Here is a 16,252-nt window from a genome sequence, read left to right on the forward strand (position 1 = left end):
AGGAACACAACGCCACCCATTAGCAGAGAGGCTGCCTCAAATCATAAAAAGTCCGCAAACACCCCAAAACACACCACCAGACGTGGACCTGCCCACCAGAAAGACAAGATCCAGCCTCATCCACCAGAATACAGGCAGTAGTCCCCTCCACCAAGAAGCCTACACAACCCACTAAACCAACCTTAGCCACTGGGGACAGACACCAAAAACAACGGGAACTACGAACCTGCAGCCTGCAAAAAGGAGACCCCAAACACAGTAACATAAGCAAAATGAGAAGACAGAAAAACACACAGCAGGGGAAGGAGCAAGATAAAAACCCACCAGACCTAACAAATGAAGAGGTAATAGGCAGTCTATCTGAAAAAGAATTCAGAATAATGATGGTAAAGATGATCCAAAATCTTGGAAATAGAATAGACAAAATGCAAGAAACAGTTAACAAGGACCTAGAAGAACTAAAGACGAATCAAGCATCGATTAAAAACACAATAAATGAAATAAAAAATACTCTAGATGGGATCAATAGCAGAATAACTGAGGCAGAAGAACGGATAAGTGACGTGGAAGATAAAATAGTGGAAATAACTGCTGCACAGCAAAATAAAGAAAAACGAATGAAAAGAACAGAGGACAGTCTCAGAGACCTCTGGGACAACATTAAACGCACCAACATTCGAATTATAGGGGTTCCAGAAGAAGAAGAGAAAAAGAAAGGGACTGAGAAAATATTTGAAGAGATCATAGTTGAAAACTTCCCTAATATGGGAAAGGAAATAGTTAATCAAGTCCAGGAGGCACAGAGAGTCCCATACAGAATAAATCCAAGGAGAAATACACCAAGACACATATTAATCAAACTGTCAAAAATTAAACACAAAGAAATCATATTAAAAGCAGCAAGGCAAAAACAACAAATAACACACAAGGGAATCCCCATCAGGGTAACAGCTGATCTCTCAGCAGAAACTCTACAAGCCAGAAGGGAGTGGCAGGACATACTTAAAGTGATGAAGGAGAAAAACCTGCAACCAAGATTACTCTACCCAGCAAGGATCTCATTCAGATTTGATGGAGAAATTAAAACCTTTACAGACAAGCAAAAGCTGAGAGAGTTCAGCACCACCAAACCAGCTTTACAACAAATGCTAAAGGAACTTCTCTAGGCAAGAAACACAACAGAAGGAAAAGAACTACAATAACGAACCCAAAACAATTAAGAAAATGGGAATAGGAACATACATATCAATAATTACCTTAAATGTAAATGGACTAAATGCTCCCACCAAAAGACACAGACTGGCTGAATGGATACAAAAACAAGACCCATATATATGCTGTCTACAAGAGACCCACTTCAGACCTAGAGACACATACAGACTGAAAGTAAGGGGATGGAAAAAGATATTCCATGCAAATGGAAACCAAAAGAAAGCTGGAGTAGCAATTCTCATATCAGACAAAATAGACTTTAAAATAAAGACTACTAGAAGAGACAAAGAAGGACACTACATAATGATCAAGGGATCAATCCAAGAAGAAGATATAACAATTGTAAATATTTATGCACCAAACATAGGAGCACCTCAATACATAAGGGAAATATTAACAGCCATAAAAGGAGAAATCGACAGTAACACAATCATAGTAGGGGACTTTAACACCCCACTTTCACCAATGGACAGGTCATCCAAAATGAAAATAAATAAGGAAACACAAGCTTTAAATGATACATTAAACAAGATGGACTTAATTGATATTTATAGGACATTCCATCCAAAAACAACAGAATACACATTTTTCTCAAGTGCTCATGGAACATTCTCCAGGATAGATCATATCTTGGGTCACAAATCAAGCCTTGGTAAATTTAAGAAAATTGAAATTGTATCAAGTATCTTTTCCGACCACAATGCTATGAGACTAGATATCAATTACAGGAAAAGAGCTGTAAAACATACAAACACATGGAGGCTAAACAATACACTACTTAATAACGAAGTGATCACTGAAGAAATCAAAGAGGAAATTAAAAAATACCTAGAAACAAATGACAATGGAGACACAACGACCCAAAACCTATGGGATGCAGCAAAAGCAGTTCTAAGAGGGAAGTTTATGGCAATACAATCCCACCTTAAGAAACAGGAAATATCTCGAATAAACAACCTAACCTTGCACCTAAAGCAATTAGAGAAAGAAGAACAAAAACATCCCAAAGTTAGCAGAAGGAAAGAAATCATAAAAATCAGATCAGAAATAAATGAAAAACAAATGAAGGAAACAATAGCAAAGATCAATAAAACTAAAAGCTGGTTCTTTGAGAAGATAAACAAAATTGATAAACCATTAGCCAGACTCATCAAGAAAAAAAGGGAGAAGACTCAAATCAATAGAATTAGAAATGAAAAAGGAGAAGTAACAACTGACACTGCAGAAATACAAAAGATCATGAGAGATTACTATAAGCAACTCTATGCCAATAAAATGGACAACCTGGAAGAAATGGACAAATTCTTAGAAATGCACAACCTGCCAAGACTGAATCAGGAAGAAATAGAAAATATGAACACACCAATCACAAGCACTGAAATTGAAACTGTGATCAAAAATCTTCCAACAAACAAAAGCCCAGGACCAGATGGCTTCACAGACGAATTCTATCAAGCATTTAGAGAAGAGCTAACACCTATCCTTCTCAAACTCTTCCAAAATATAGCAGAGGGAGGAACACTCCCAAACTCATTCTACGAGGCCACCATCACCTTGATACCAAAACCAGACAAGGATGTCACAAAGAAAGAAAACTACAGGCCAATATCACTGATGAACATAGATGCAAAAATCCTCAACAAAATACTAGCAAACAGAATCCAACAGCACATTAAAAGGATCATACACCATGATCAAGTGGGGTTTATTCCAGGAATGCAAGGATTCTTCAATATACGCAAATCAATCAATGTGATACACCATATTAACAAACTGAAGGAGAAAAACCATATGATCATCTCAATAGATGCAGAGAAAGCTTTTGACAAAATTCAACACCCATTTATGATAAAAACCCTGCATAAAGTAGGCATAGAGGGAACTTTCCTCAACATAATAAAGGCCATATATGACAAACCCACAGCCAGCATCGTCCTCAATGGTGAAAAACTGAAACCATTTCCACTAAGATCAGGAACAAGACAAGGTTGCCCACTCTCACCACTCTTATTCAACATAGTTTTGGAAGTTTTAGCCACAGCAATCAGAGAAGAAAAGGAAATAAAAGGAATCCAAATGGGAAAAGAAGAAGTAAAGCTGTCACTGTTTGCAGATGACATGATACTATACATAGAGAATCCTAAAGATGCTACCAGAAAACTACTAGAGCTAATCAATGAATTTGGTAAAGTTGCAGGATACAAAATTAATGCACAGAAATCTCTGGCATTCCTATATACTAATGATGAAAAATCTGAAAGTGAAATCAAGGAAACACTCCCATTTACCATTGCAACAAAAAGAATAAAATATCTAGGAATAAACCTACCTAAGGAGACAAAAGACCTGTATGCAGAAAATTATAAGACACTGATGAAAGAAATTAAAGATGATACAAACAGATGGAGAGATGTACCATGTTCTTGGATTGGAAGAATCAACATTGTGAAAATGACTCTACTACCCAAAGCAATCTACAGATTCAATGCAATACCTATCAAACTACCAATGGCATTTTTCACAGAACTAGAACAAAAAATTTCACAATTTGTATGGAAACACAAAAGACCCCGAATAGCCAAAGCAATCTTGAGAACGAAAAACGGAGCTGGAGGAATCAGGCTCCCTGACTTCAGACTATACTACAAAGCTACAGTAATCAAGACAGTATGGTACTGGCACAAAAACAGAAAGATAGATCAATGGAACAGGATAGAAAGCCCAGAGATAAACCCACGGACATATGGTCACCTTATCGTTGATAAAGGAGGCAGGAATGTACAGTGGAGAAAGGACAGTCTCTTCAATAAGTGGTGCTGGGAAAACTGGACAGGGACATGTAAAAGTATGAGATTAGATCACTCCCTAACACCATACACAAAAATTAGCTCAAAATGGATTAAAGACCTAAATGTAAGGCCAGACACTATCAAACTCCTAGAGGAAAACATAGGCAGAACACTCTATGACATAAATCACAGCAAGATCCTTTTTGACCCACCTCCTAGAGAAATGGAAATAAAGACAAAAATAAACACATGGGACCTAATGAAACTTCAAAGCTTTTGCACAGCAAAGGAAACCATAAACAAGACGAAAAGACAACCCTCAGAATGGGAGAAAATATTTGCAAATGAAGCAACTGACAAAGGATTAATCTCCAAAATTTATAAGCAGCTCATGCAGCTCAATAGCAAAAAAACAAACAACCCAATCCAAAAATGGGCAGAAGACCTAAATAGACATTTCTCCACAGAAGATATACAGACAGCCAACAAACACATGAAAGGATGCTCAACATCTTTACTCATTAGAGAAATGCAAATCAAAACTACAATGAGATATCATCTCACACCAGTCAGAATGGCCATCATCAAAAAATCTAGAAACAATAAATGCTGGAGAGGGTGTGGAAAAAAGGGAACACTCTTACACTGCTGGTGGGAATGTGAATTGGTACAGCCACTATGGAGAACGGTATGGAGGTTCCTTAAAAAACTACAAATAGAACTACCATATGACCCAGCAATCCCACTACTGGGCATATACCCTGAGAAAACCATAATTCAAAAAGAGACATGTACCAAAATGTTCATAGCAGCCCTATTTACAATAGCCCGGAGATGGAAACAACCTAAGTGTCCATCATCGGATGAATGGATAAAGAAGATGTGGCACATATATACAATGGAATATTACTCAGCCATAAAAAGAAATGAAATTGAGCTATTTGTAATGAGGTGGATGGACCTAGAGTCTGTCATACAGAGTGAAGTAAGTCAGAAAGAGAAAGACAAATACTGTATGCTGACACATATATATGGAATTTAAGAAAAAAATGTCATCAAGAACATAGGGGTAAGACAGGAATAAAGACACAGACCTACTAGAGCATGGACTTGAGGATATGGGGAGGGGGAAGGGTAAGCTGTGACAAAGTGAAAGAGCGGCATGGACATATATACACTACCAAACGTAAGGTAGATCGCTAGTGGGAAGCAGCCGCATAGCACAGGGAGATCAGCTCGGTGCTTTGTGACCGCCTGGAGGGGTGGGATAGGGAGGGTGGGAGGGAGACGCAAAAGGGAGGGGATATGGGAACATATGTATATGTATAACTGATTAAATTTGTAAAATAAAAAAAAATAATAATAATGAAAGAAAAAGAAACTAATATATCCTAAAAAGAAAAATGTTTCAATATATAATCAAACATCCACCTCACCTTTCTCATTCAAATCCAGGTTACAATTCTAATCAGACTAAGAAATTCTGTACAAAGGATTAATCTGAATTACTTCACTAACAGAAAACACACAATTTAAGTGACTATTTTGTGGTAGGTCCATGAAGATTAAACAAATAAACATTTAAATAAATAAAAATAAATAAGCTCATATACCATCTACCAGAGAAGATAAGACATATGAAGAATTTGCAGTAAAATAGTTAATTAGTACTGTTAAATGAGTGACAACATAAACAGAGAAAACATAACAAACAAAGGCATACAAATGCAATTCTTATTCAAGAAAACTATGAACTTCTACTGCAGTTAGAACATAAGGAAGACATTGCAATTAAAATCTGGAAGGTCAGTTTGCAATCAGTAGAAGATCTTGAATGCAATGTACAGGATTTTGGATTAGAAAAGGTCTTAAGGCTTGGCAAGGGAAAGTGATATGACCAAATACTAGTTTTAGAAAGAAGCTGGTTGGCTTGTGGAACATGATTTAGAGTGAGGAGAAACAAGCAAAAGGGGGAGTTTTTTGAGCTCAGGTGAGAGACAGAACTGATATAGGGCAGTAGAAATACTTATTTTACAATAAAATCATTGCATTCTTTATGCAGTACTAGGAAAAGTGAAAGGAGAAAAAAGGGACAGTTGATAAAGAAGAGTGTAATGGAGTGATGGAGTTTACATACACCGGCTATATAGAATCTAAGGAAATCCAGAGGTTGGGGTAAAAATTGGAAAAGGACAGAAAAGTAGATAAAGGATGAATAGGAAGTCACAATTCATATTGATACTTTCCCATCGTCAAGTAATTATTTTGGACCATATACATTTTTTTTTTCTGAAACAACTTACTCCCAATTGTTTGCCCTATGAGATGATTGTACAGTATCACAACTCAGCAGCACTGCTTCCAGAAGCCTTAATGTCTATCAACTAAATTGTTTTCCTAAATTCAGGCCCTTTTTGTGACCATACCCATTAAGGACTATTGTAAAATTGGTTTCGTTATTAGCCTTGGGCTTCTAGTAAGCACTGTTGCTTTTTTAAAAGGTGACTATCACAGACCTTGTACCCTAAGTAACTGAGATAACAGTATAGCCTTAATTTTATTCATAGAGATTTACATTCAATTTCCATTAACCTTAATAGGAAGCCATTACCTAACTGGCATGGATGATTGGTAATTCAGAATAATTCAAGATAGAGTTACTTCATTTGAAGTAACTCAAACAAATGTCAACAACTTCCATTTAAAACTAAGTGTGCATCATATTATCTACTCCTAGGTAATTTTCTACATAGGCAAAACAATTCATTTTATAGGATATTTTAATATTAAAAAATTTTGAACCATTTAAGTATGTTAAGATATCTTTAAAAAAATAACGCTATTTTAATACTCAGTTCTTAAAATTATTTTAAGAAATATCTACTTAATAACCTTGGAAATAATCTAAGGGAAATTTTCTTCTTCATATCTGAATATGAATTCAAACAACAAAAATAAACATTATCACACATATCAAATAGAAAATTAAACACAAAGTCTTGCTGTTAATATTAGTTTTTAAAATATGCTTATGAAGTTTTATAATTGGGGTGACTAAATTATATGAACTCAAATATATGATATGGGAAGCAGAAAGAAATTGATTTTAACTTAATTTGTAGGAGAAATATTAAATTATCATGTATATGTATGAATTCATAACAGTGTCAGTTCATGTTCATCTAAGGTTCGGGTAGTTGTAGAAAAATAAGAAAAGAACCACTAATATCACCATTAAATTCTACCTTGATATTTAAATGTTGTGTGTTTAACCAACATTTATAGTTATATGTTTTCCATGTATTTCTGGCAGAATGAATTATTATAGAATAATTAACAGAAGTATATCCCACCTTCCACTTGCCACATAGTACATGCAGCAAAATTAGAATAATAAAAACAAAAAGCCTCTATTTCTAGAAAATGTTCCTCTTTCTCTCTGTCTATCTCTCTCCCTCTCTATATATATATAATACCAAATATATATATATAACACCAAAATATAACTAGTCGACTATAAGTACTGGGCAAATTTCCAAACTTTAAAGCCATTTTAATGTTATAATAGTAATACATTAAATTCCTAAGGCTATTGTTTTAACTGTTTTCTAAGGACAACTTTATGAAAAATCAGTGAATGGGCCTAATATTTAGCAGTGTTTGTATTAGAAGTAATCTTGGCTCTGATAATCTTTTCACTGTTCAGATCAGACTTGTGATATGGGCAAGAGGTAGAAAAACAGATAGAATTGATATATAAGGGATCACAGTCTTCTGGGCCAATGTTTTTCAAAACTCATTGGGCATTCAGCTCTTTAGGGCTTTTGTTTTAATGCATATCTAATTCATTAGATCTGGGGTGGAGGGTCTGAGACTACCTTTTATCAGCTTCCCAGATAATGCCAGTTTTGCTGGTGTAAGGTCCCTATGTTGAGTAACAAGTCCATTTCTCCTAATTTTCCAAATGAGTAAGTACATAAGCTGAGGGAATCCCTTGATTCCCAAAGATTATTAAATCTGTAATGGGCAGAACCCTAACTATATTGTTATTGTTATTGTTATTGATGTTATTGTTATTCTATTAGTGACTTGCCAAAAGTTCTTTATTTTTCTCAATATTAGTTATATCATTCTCTTTGTCACAGAATTTATATTTGAGTTTAATTGATTTAATTCTGAACAAACTAAATCACTGTTTGTGATTTTCTCTAGCAAGTATATTGTTAGCAGAGGGAGAAAAGTAAGTTAGGCAGAACGTTGACAATGTTTAGGAGAAGTGAGAAATTAGACCTAAACTAGTGTTTGGAGGAATAATGGCCTATGATAACATTATGATGCCTTATTTGCATCTGTGCCATGGTTGGTTTAATACAGAAGTACTGCATTGTGTCTCAAATTTGGCATGATGATTCAATTCAATTGGCACAAAAATTTCATTTGAATCTAATCTTTAAATCTTTGTACATATTTCCCCTTGTGAGTTTAGTCAACCATGCCAAATCATTGCAACAGAGTTCCCTACCCATATAGAGATTTTCTTTAGCATGTATAATGAAGTTCATTGTGAATTGGAGTAAGTTTACTGCTAGGTCTGCCAGCTTGCTTTAAGTTAGAATGAAAAGGCATAGACAGTTGATTTGTATTGATGTAATCTCTAATTTGATTATGTTCCAATCTTTCCAAAAGCTTTTAAAATGTGTTGTGGAATGAAGCTGGATGATTACACATTGTCTTCCACTAATAATAGGTATAAATTCAGTACATTTTAAAAGCCTGCATGAGAGCATCTGTTTACAAAGTGATATTGATATTATCCAGAGTAATGCAGTCCAAGGAGAAAAAAAATAGGATAAATAGGAAATAGAACTATCTTTTGAATAGACTCTTTCTTGGGGAAAATTTTCACTCATGTTTTTATAGTTCTTAATGGAAAATAGTAACCTAGCAGGCAGTCAAAAACAATTGATGGTTTGTAGTAGTTTGAACTCTTCATCAAGAAATGGGCTCATTCATATACTGACAAGTCTCCAAGTAATGTTAACTGGGTCATGGCATCTCCTAAATCATTCATTTTCACCCTTGGCATGAGAGACAGAGGCACATAGCTGAGAATAAGTAATAATAAAAAAGTGTTCTTAATGTCCCTTCCTTTCCCCAACTTTGACTGTTTGGGGCCCTGTACTTGGTCCAGTTCTCCTGATAACACTCAAGTTCTGGGCTTTTCTACTCTTTTTCCCCTTCCAAATTAAAAAAGGACATTTGTCTTCCATCTTTCCAACTTGATCTCCTGTTGACAGTGTAATCTGTTTCAATGCATTAGTGGTTCACATTTATACTCGTTTTTATCAATAACTCAAATGAAATGGAATACACAGTTTTGATTATAACACAAAGTACTGAATTTAGAGACTAGGATGTATTACTCTTTCATTAAATAAATTTATATTTAATGCATTAGTGTTTCAATGCATTATTGGTTCACATTTATACTCATTTTTCAATGCATTAGTGGTTCACATTTATACTCGTTTTTATCAATGCATTAGTGGTTCACATTTATACTCGTTTTTATCAATAACGCAAATGAAATTAAGGAATACACAGTTTTGATTATAACACAAAGTACTGAATTTAGAGACTATGATGTATTACTCTTTCATTAAATAAATTTATATTGTGTACTTAAGATTTTTAACACATTATGCTTAGCAGGACTAAAATTACAGTAGTATGTATAATATTTAATACCCATTACAATCTAGCAAGTAACAATAAGCACAGAAATTTCAGGCATCTTAAAAATCTAGTGGGCAATCCTGTATATGTTATTTTGGGATGTTTGAGTACCTATAAATTATACCACATAATTAACTGTAAGTTGTGTCTATATGTAAGACTGTTCTATAGAAAAGTAAAACAGTTATATGAGTCACATTTGTTTTTTATTCTGGGCCCTTTAATTATACAATTAAAATGGAAGTACATTACTATGTGACTAGTACAGAACCAAATGAAATATTAGCAATTTATGCAATTAAAAATGTATGTACAATTGTATCTCAAGAATTCATTTTATATTACTAGGATCAAAGACGACTCCAAATGTAACCTTGTAACTCAAAATCAATCTAAAATCCAAAGTTAGTAAAATTTACTCAGAGTTGATAATACAAAAATATACTTGAGGGCATACACACACAAAGTCACACACATATGCACACATATGCTGGTAGCTGCTTGTTTGTCTTTTTTAACCCCAACATAAAAATGGGAAAAATGATAAAAATATGCAGGAGCTACTGTAGAAGAACATTTAGATAACTTCATAGCAGATAAGAAACTAACAGCCTGGCCCTTAAAGCCATTGGCAACATTTCTACACATCTAGTAATTACACACTTGAACCTCTTTATAGAGTCAACATGAAGTTAAAGCTCACCTCAGGGCTTACTAAAATTTAAGCACAGTCAAATCTTAACTTTTTTCTGCATGGCTAGATGGAATATTGATTTACTGAACTCTATAATCTGACATCTAAGCTGTAACGTTCTTTACATTGGTTTGTCTCATCAGAGACAGAGTTTATTTGTTCCTATTTTGGTTCCACTTTTGCAACAAACAGAACCATAAAACAGTATTATTTCATTAATATTTGTTTGCTTTCTAGTTATCCTCAAAAAGATTATGTATACATTTTTATCATAAAGTTGTATTTTCCAAACCTTTCAATTCAGCAGTTAATTCAAAAAGTCTCTCTAAAGATAGATTGCCACTGTTTTGATTAATATTTCTTGGCATAACAGCTTTCCATTTAGTTGCAAAATTGTATTCTAATTAAATTCTTTCTAAGAAGCTATGCAAATTATTGGCAGACTTAATGCTCCCAGAATGTATTTTTTCTCCCATTGCAAGATTTCAGGAATTTTATGCACAATTAATTTACTAGCTACAATATATTTGTGTGGGATTCATAATACTATATTGTTGGGAGATATCTCTTTCTTTGAAAAGAAAATCCAGGGGATACAGACATTTTTCAATTTTCATTTGTTTTCACTGACTGCAGGTTAAATTCATTTGGAGGCTGAATTGAACTTTTGGAAAAACCGTACTTCTACAGAATGTTTTCATTGATGACTTTCTATCAAAGTCCAAGTTTCAAATAGGCACAGACATTCTTTTCATTCTCTTCATTGTTCCATTCTTGTGTGTGTTAGCAACCAGCACAAATTCCTGTTTTCTTTATTCCACTTTATACCGTATATAACTCCTTTCTCTGTGAATCCAATTATGATATTCCTCTTTTTTGGTACCCACCAGTTGCCCATTATCTTATTCTAGTTCAGTTTTGGCTGGCCAGAAATTAAGTAATTTATGGCAGGCTAGCCAGAAATGAACTAAATGCAATTTAATTATTTTTTTGAACTCTTAAAACCTAAAAATAATTGGGACAAAGGCTCTTAACAAACACTTGTTGAATGAACTTCTCTGTCTTTGCCATGACAAGACAGCATTTCCCATCAATTTTCCTAATAGATGGACTCACAGAAATTTATTGGCAATTATGATAATAAGGCTGAATTATCGTAGTCAAATTCCTTAATCTCTCTGTGGCTCAACCTCTTTGCAGTAATATTGGGATAAAAATAATATTTATTTCATAGAATTAGTTTGAGGATTAAATTATATATATATATATATATATATATATATATATATATATATATATACACACATACAATGCTTGGATCAGTGTCTGGAAGATACCGTACATCATCATCATCATCATTGTCATCATCATCATCGGCTTGTCCTAACATGTGTCACCCTCAGTTCTTTGAAAGAGAAATAATGCTAAGATAGTTAGTAGCAGATATGTGGCATGGATAAAGCCAAATTCAGAAACTGAGAATAGAGAAGACAAAGATCAGAAATAATATTAACATTTGACAGGTTGAATAGAAACTGAAATAAGAACATGGGTTTATAGGCAAAACCTGAATTTGAGTGATGTGGAGTGGATAACAAAATGGCAAAGGATAATGGGAAATTACAGGGCTGATGGGTATTGCTCTTTTGAATAACAACATAGAATGCATAGAATGCAATGAATAACAACATAGAATGCTGGATGGGAACAAGAGAACCATTATAAACAACTTCCCGCAAAAAAAAAAAAAAACAACAACAAAAAAAAACAAATATTAACTTAAGCAATACCAAAACCCCTTTTACCCAGAACACCCATCTCTTTTAGACAGACTGATCAAATTCTTAGCATAATTCAATTGAAGGGAAGCAGTATAGCACATCATAATTTCCCTTTTGTAGTAACATTTTGCTCTGTTTCTTACATATTTATATCTGATTCCACTTTTTAGACATTTACATTTTTATAAATGAATTTTTCTTATTGTTGAAGTTAGGCTTTGCATATCTTATTTACCATATATTCTGAAATTCCCATCTCAGAGTTTTTCAACCAATTGCATTATTAAAAGAGAATAACAACAACTATGCATTTTAAGTACTTATATGTACTAGTAACCATTTTAAACCTGTTCTAATCCATTTAATTCTCATTGCAGACCAATGGAATACTAATGAGAGGTGAGGACAAAGGTAACTTGGCCTTAGAGCCCATATTCTTGATCAGTGTGCCACTGTAGTAAACAAATGAAATGGAAGCACTGTGATGAACATAGAGGCACCATTAGAATATTATTGTGGAATAACTTCTTAACTGACTCAAGCAATTTATAGATAGTTTATTTTATTCCTGGCTATCCCTCTTATATGTTTTCACACCATTAAGTACATTTTATATAGGCCATCAGATTGCCTATGACCAAAAGAGGCCAATCTGGGTATTTTGCAGTGAGAATTGACCCCCAGACATCCCATTCAACTACTCCTATTCCAGGTAGCACACTTATACATTCAAACACACTTCCCTTGAGAAGGACATGGTTGAAAATGGACTTAATGGCTCGAGGTGGACCAGAGCTTAGATGTATAACGTAAGCTGAGCTTATTTTTACTGTGGGGAGAACAAGAAGAGTCATGCTCTATTTCAGTGTATTATTCCAAGGAGGATAACATACCTTGTACAGTACTATCAGTCTGCAGCCAGGAGGACATACGGCTGTGATAATGTCCCCTTTCTTCCAGTTCTTCACTGTCACTTTCTTGTTCAATGCTGATGCATCACAAGGGAGAACTTTTCCCCAAGTGGTCACTTTCCTCCTGAGATTGAGAGAAATAATGAAATAATAAATATTAAATCAATTCCTTTATCTTACTTAGGGAGAAAGCTCAATAAATCAGAATAATCCTTTGTTTTTCTGAGGTATGTTAGATCAATGCATATTAATATTTAAGCATAAACATATAGAGTGTGATTTTTTCTGATCAAAGAGGAGATAATCATATATTCTATAACAAAATGGCCAAATTCAATCTGACATACTTAAGCCTTTCCATTTGAATACCAAGCTTAAATAATGACAAACAGGATTTTAAGATATTTTCCATTAAAAATGTTTAAATACTTAAGCATATCACTTACAGTATTGCCTTTATAGTTGAAGCACTATCCATTCAATATTTTGACAGTTTAAGATTGTTTATTCCTCTCTTAAGTCTCTTGTTCATTTTTATTTTCTAAAATACACTGAAATCAAAGGAGTATTTTTCCATGGAGGATATATGTAAGGAGATTAAACACTGCATAGCAGGAAAACCAGTGGCATAAAAATTATGCCTCCCTAATGTTTAATATTGGTATCCAGTAAATAGAGTTTTCTGGATAGAGTCCAATAACATATAAAAATTAGAAAAACATAAGAAAATCACAAAAATATAGATGATATATAAATAACAAAAAGAGATTGTAAATGAGAAATAGATTTCTATACCCCCAGATGCTGAAAAAGCCAAATTCTGTGTGACTGTTTTAAATATATATTTTTACTCATCTGTGATATTTTTAGTTTATAAATCTGTCATTTCCCCCCCAAGAACTGCAAAGAGAGTTCCATAGCTTATGGGGAATAACTTAGAGCTAAATGACATAATTACAGGCACCCCACAAATGTACCTCTGTTGAGCTCCAGGAAGCAGTTTGCATAGTGAAATTAATCTTTGATGAACTGGCAGCCAGAATAGAAATATTAAAGTGACAGTTTTTGTTTGCTTGTTTTTGTTTTTATCATTTGCTGAGCAGCTGTGTTCCTATTCAACTCAAACTGGTATAAAACGATTTCAGAAAGCTGGGCAAATGAAAGTATTCCAGGTGATGAAATCATTCACATTCGTTTTTCACAAAACAAAGAAACCTTGCTCTTAGATTCTACCAATCATATTCTACCTACATAGAAAGCACAGAAAGGAAATCTTCATGTTTTGAATATTGCCTTCCAGTTAGGAAGGCCATTGATATTTCAAATTCCTATTACAAGTTTAATTGACTAATCAAGGAACATATAATTTAATACTAAAATCATAAGGGAAAAAGCATCATCTGTTATGACCTTTTATAGCAGTTTTAACTAAAGTTAACTTGGATGCATACAAAAGTTTTATCTATCACCAAGACAAAATGTATCAATGTTACTCTCAGGTAATAGAGAAAATTAGGCATCCTAAGGATAAAAAAAGAGGACATAAAATGCAAAGATCTCATATCAAGCAAGTTCTACTAATCAGATAAGAGTTGATATGGAACAATCAGTGATGAAGAGAGCCTTCAAAATTTCAGGGCAATTCAGGAAGATAGAGTTAACAACAGAATCATTTAGAGGCTCGCATAATTTCATGGAAGTAGAAATTGTGTGACCATTTCATTTGATGGCACCAATATATTACAATATATTTTCCACAAAAAATTCACCCAAAGGTGTTTTGTTATAAAGCATTCACTGGTCCTGTTTAATATAAATATTTAACTAATTGTATTTCATTATGATTATCCAAATTGTACATTATCTAGGCACTGTGTTTTCGGGCTAATTATCCTATAGCCATTTAACTGATCATTGGGACTTCCACAAACATTCAAGACTAGTTATACTGATGTTCTTAACGAGTAAAAAGCTCTACCCTCAAAACATAATTTTCTTCATAAATTAAGGAAAAATGTTTTTTGACAAGTTAAATTATATTTTAAAAATTTTAATATATTTTTGTATTGGTAAAGTAAAATTTAGCTGTGTTAGGAAATATGTCATAAAAGATGTACACATGTTAAGCTAAGAATTTCAATTAAACAAAGATATTGAGGTAATTTCTTTCATTTAAACATCTTAAAATCAGTGAAATACAAAGACAGTGATTTGGTTCAGACTAGTAAATTACTTTGTTGGCACAGTTATAATTCAGAATTGCTTAGGAAAACAAAATAAGAAGAGAGCAGAAAGTGAGAAAGTGGTTATTTTTTAAAAAATACATTTCCAGTTTCCAGTCTAACATATAAAGAACTTAGAAGGCATCACTTCTGTTCTCACAAGAAAAAGCTGAACACACTGAAGATCAACTCTTCTTAGATCCATCAGAGAATTGAGGTAACATGGCAAACCACCTCCCTGAAAATTGGAGCAAAAGGAGGATACCAAGAATCATAGCTTACCAGAAGCAAACAACTCAGAAGCAGAAACTCACCACTGGAGCCAATATTAATAGGAATGTTTAACTATAATCAGTGAATTTCTGGAGAGTCACTGTGGACAAGCTTAAGTGTTAAAAACTCTAGAGAACCAGTGTTCAGGGGAGGGGGGTGCACTTTTGCATGTTTTACATTTAGGAGACCACTCATGTTTTCTGGATGAAGATCTAAGAAAAATTCCCTAACCAACCTAAGAAAAATACACAACTCCAGCCCCCTCTAGCCTTCCTGTCTCATGAAAGTGTGCAGGGTGGGTTGGGCAGAGAGCTGAGAAGCAATTATGAAGGTCATAGACTAGGGGCACGAGATCACTAAAAGACTGAGATACAAGCTTAAGATTATAGAATATTTTTCTCCCTGTATCTTACCACCACATCAATCAGGCTTCTGTATAACAGTGGATTACAACTAAAAGAACTGCAAGTTTCAGACCCTATTTTAAAAAGTCTCTAGGGAAGCACAAGATACCAGGTGAGACTAAAACAAGGATGCTAGTGGAAATTTTAGCTCTTAACACCTTCCATTGAAGAAAACAGTGAATACAGCCTATCTCCTAGCCAGAAAAACATAAAATCTCACACTAACGTCC

The sequence above is a fragment of the Mesoplodon densirostris genome, chromosome 3 (assembly GCF_025265405.1).
Source record: "Mesoplodon densirostris isolate mMesDen1 chromosome 3, mMesDen1 primary haplotype, whole genome shotgun sequence".
Lineage (NCBI taxonomy): Eukaryota > Metazoa > Chordata > Mammalia > Artiodactyla > Ziphiidae > Mesoplodon > Mesoplodon densirostris.